Source organism: Megascapheus bottae, chromosome 7 (genome assembly GCF_031878675.1).
Source record: "Megascapheus bottae isolate mThoBot1 chromosome 7, mThoBot2.hap1, whole genome shotgun sequence".
Lineage (NCBI taxonomy): Eukaryota > Metazoa > Chordata > Mammalia > Rodentia > Geomyidae > Megascapheus > Megascapheus bottae.
This window is the reverse complement of record NC_143515.1, coordinates 4784865-4789527: the sequence shown is the minus strand read 5'-3', so window position 1 is coordinate 4789527 and position 4663 is coordinate 4784865. Positions and strand designations below refer to the sequence as shown.

The following is a 4663-nucleotide window of genomic DNA, read 5'->3' as shown; positions in this document are numbered from 1 at the left end:
CAAATATTCTTTCACTTTAAGAAGATAGAAGCAAACAATATAACAACAAAAGAAACCCTGATGAATTAAATCCAAAATAAGTAAAAGAGAAAATAGAGTGAAAGTCAAATGAGAAAATCAATAAGATGTAATCATGGTCCCACAGAGAATACAAACAAACAAACAAACAAATTCTAAAGGCCAGTAATTTGAAAACATTAGTAAAATTGATTCCCTTTTAAAGTGGATTACTAAAAAATGTAATAGATTATTGTTATCAGAAATAAAAGAGTAACTATCACTACATATTCCAAAGAATCATAGTTTTAATCCAGGCACAAGTGACTCACTCATGCAGTCCAGGCTACTGGATAGGCTGAGATCTGAGGATTCAGGTTGAAGCTAGCTGGGGAAAAAATATGAGACTCTTACCTGCAATGAAATGAGCAAAAATCTGGAAGTGGAGATGTAACTTAAGTGCTAAAGCATCAGATAAGGACATTGTACCCAAGAGAGTGCATGAGACACTGAGTTCAACTTTCAACACTGGTATGTATGTGTGCACAAGCACCTGCACACACACACACACACACACACACACACACACACACACACACACCATTAATTTAAGGCAATATAAGTAGACTGAAAGAAAAAAATCTTACAAAGGTATAAAGTCCTAAAACCCATAAAACATAAAATAAGATAGGATTGTTATTCTCAATGAACTATGTGTAGTTATTTCTTTTCTCTTTTTTCCCCCATTATGGCCTTCTGCCCTGAGCTGAAGAGCTCTTGGGACATTGCCCAGGCCCAGAGTTCAAGTCCTACGATTGTCCAAAAAACCCAAAATTGTATCAAAGGTGGCAATATACCCTAGCATGTTTGCCTAGCATTCATGAAGCCCTGAGTTCAATTCCTTGGTACCACATATGCAGAAAAAGCTGGAAGTAGGGCTGTGGTAAATTGGTAGAGCTTTAGTCTTAAGAAAGCCCAGGCGCTGAGTTCAAGCCCCAAGACTGGCACTACATATAAATCAGATGACAAATTTTTACATAGAGTAAATAATAAATTTTGCAAATAAATAATAAATGGTTAAAGATAATCTGTAATAAGTTGAAAATTTGCCTATACGAAAATATTCACAACTGACTGATCACATGAAACATTATCACTAATGTAGGTCATATAAACTGAAACTACAATCTCTACATATCAACTAACATGGCTAAAATATACCCAAATTCCAAGTGTCTATTAAATTATGGACAACTACTTTGGAAAATTGTTGGCTAGGGTTTGAGAAAATTAAATAAAATATAAACCAATATATTATCAAGCTATTTTATCTCTGGGTAGTTATCTAAATATATACAAATATATAACCACTTAAATTCTAATATACAAATGTTCTGTACAGTGTTATTCACCATAGACAATAGCATAAAATAATCTAAAGGCCAACACCAGAGGAATGAATAAGCAGAATGAATAAATTTAGGCATGGGAAAGAATTCTGGGAAAGAATTTTGCCTAGAAATAAATAGGAAAGAAAAACTGTTACACAAAGAAATAAAGATAAATTTCAAAATTATTATGTGGACGAAAGTTGTAAGACAAACTGTGAGGTGGCCTGGACTAGGTCCTCACGTGGGTCCTGAGAACTCCAGCTTAAAAATGCTCAAATCTGCTTGCATTCTTTGTGGACCCCATGCTTTCTTTCGTACCCAAGCCTCTTATTCTGTTCTCCAGTGGTCCTGACTCAGAGTCTTCTGCCAGTCTCCCTGTCCTCAGCAACTTGCCAGTTTCAATAAAGAGATATTTAAATGTGACTTTGGAGGCACCAGAGATCCTCAGTGATATTTTGGAGAAGATGTCTGGTCTGACAAGTGTTCCAAAGGAGTCCTGTTTAGGGTAGTCTGCCTCTGAAGAGCGCCAGCCAGCCACGCAGGAGCAGCAGGGGCGCCCCGCTTTGGGCTTTGGGGGTGGCGCACCAGCCGCCTTGGCTCCCACAGAAGCTGACCAGGAGGAGTCGAGGCCTCGGGAAGTTCCAGCGCACTGTCCCGTCCAGTCGCGATGCCCTGTAAGCAGAACAGCCCGCATTCCAGGCCTGAGCAAGGCTCTCAGACCCCAGGGGAGGCCTCAGGGGCTGAGCGGATCCCCAGGGCCGACCAAGACGAGGGAGCCACTGACACAGCCTCTTCTTCTGCCTCCGCTGCTGCCTTTATCCATGTCACCTCCAGGGAAGTGTCTGCTTCTCTTGTGGTTCTCACTTCTCAGAGTCAGTCCAGTCGGGGCTCCAACCATGGGGAACAGGATCGAGGCTCTGACCAAGAGGAACAAGGTCAGGGATCTGACCAAGAGGAGCAAGATCGGGGCTCCGACCAAGAAGATCAAGTCAGGATTCTAACCAAGGGGAGCAGGATCAGGGCTCCGACCAACGGGAACAGGACGAGCGGGAGCAAGGTCAGAGCTCCGACCACTGGGAGCAAGTTCAAGACTGAAGAAGGGGAGGAGGAGGAGGAGGAGGAAGACCCAGACGAGCAAGATCAGGCCTCTGGCCAAAGACAGCAAGATCAGGCCTCTGGCCAAGTTGAACAAGATCAGGGTTTACGCCAGAGGGAGCATGAACACGCTGCCCCTCTCAGTCCAATAGATCATGTGTCCATGTTACTGAATGTTCAGTCCTCGGTGCCCTTCTTAATCCTGAAGTACAGAATGAGAGAGTCAGCAACCAAGGCAGAAATGCTAAATTTGATTGCAGCTCACAGGGAGCACTTTGTTGAGGTGTTTTCTAGGACAGCTGAATACATGCAGCTGGTCGTTGGCATGGACCCCGCTGACCACTGCTATTTCCTCACTCCTGCAGCAGGGCTAACTTACGATGGGATGATGAGTGATGTCATGGGCATGCCCAAGCCAGGCCTGCTGATAATCATCTTGGGTATCATTTTCCTGGAAACCAACTGTGCCTCCGAACAGTCAGCCTGGGATGTACTGAGTGTGATGGGCGTCTTTCCGGACACAGAGCATCCTATCTATGGAGAACCTAGGAAGCTGACATTGAAAATTATGTGCAGGAGCAGTACCTGGAGTACCGGATGGTACCCAACAGTGATCCTGCTCGCCATGAGTTTCTGCGGGGCCCAAGGGCCCATGCTGAAGCCACTAAGATGAGAGTCCTGAAACACTGGGTGAAGTTCAGTGGTAGTGATCTCAGTGCCTATCCAAACCTCTGTGAACAGGCTTTGAGAGATGAACGAAATGCTCGAGCATGAAGCGCACTCAGGTCCATGAATGGGGATGGGGGGACTTTAGTTATCAATCCATGACATGTTCATCCTTGAGGGACTTCAGAATTAGCCTTAGTTGCCATTAAAATTGTTTAGTGTTCTTTTCAGGTGGGTATTATTTCCAGAATACAAGTTTATGTATCACAATAGTCACACATTTTTTTCTTGTTAATATAATTTGGAACAAATCTTACTAATTTTTAGTACATAGAGAAATCCATTTTAAAACGAGTTAATATGGCAGTGAAGGCTGTATTTCCTTGGATATACTACATTAAATGTGTCTGTACCATCTTGGCTTCACATGTTTTTGAAAATTTAGACAAATGTAGATAAAGTTACATCTGGATTAATTACATGTGTTAATAAAGAAGGCTTTTAACGCAAAAAAAAGTAGCAAGACACAAAAGAGCACAGGCATGGAATTGCAGATAATGTGTACTGATTTACAGTATCAGGAAGACTGTCAATGATTTCGTGGGCTTGAGAGAGGAAACCTTTTGGAAGTGAAAGAAGATTCTGAGCTGGGTATGGTAGCTCACACCTGTAATCCTAGCTATTCAAGAGGCTGAGATCTCGGGATCACAGTTCAAAGCCAGCCAGAGTACTAAAGAACATGAGACTCTTATCTCCAGTGAATCACAAGAAAATGGGAAGTGAGGCTGTGGCTCAGGGGTAGGACAGTAGCCTTGAGCTGAAGAGCTCAGGGACAACACCCAGACCCAGAGTTCAAACCCCGTGACAAAAAAAAAAAAAAAAAAAAAAAAAAAAAAACGAAAAGAGGATTCTTTATCTATTTGGCCACATTTTTATAGCTATATCTTTCATTTCGTTCTTAAAATCACACACTGTAAATTTATGCAGCACATAAATTATACTTTAATACAATTGATTGGACAAAATTGCTATCATGTGAATGTAATTTTAGCAACATGAAAGTGAGAGATGAAGACATTACATGAACTTCCTGTACAATATCCTCCATACAATGTCCCTAGGTACATATGTTACATGACACACTGTGTTCTGCACATGATTGGACAGGACAACAAATACAGAAATCTGAAAGAACTTCCTCAAAACTCACAGCTCATGACTTCAGTAAACTACAGTCTCTTGATTCATTACTTCAATCCTGTGTGACCAGGCATGAAACTGGAAATTATAAGATTATAGTACAGCACTTGTCACTTAACTACAACATGTATATTGGGTCAATCAATAAATGGAACAATATGCACTTGCTAACGATCAGTTCTTTGTCTAACATCCCCTTCTCTCAGAATTTTTCAACACCTGCATTTGAGCACTTTTAAAAGGCTGAAACCTGGAAACAAAATTATAAAATATATGTTATAATTTCATTCTAAACATTCAATGCGACAAAAATA

At 41.3% G+C, this 4663-nt stretch overlaps 1 pseudogene; it reads left to right on the top strand.

Annotated features, from left to right (window-relative positions):
• Positions 1–2055: 2055 nt before the first annotated feature.
• Positions 2056–3257, top strand: LOC150060192 (melanoma-associated antigen 9-like; annotated as a pseudogene).
• Positions 3258–4663: the final 1406 nt, after the last annotated feature.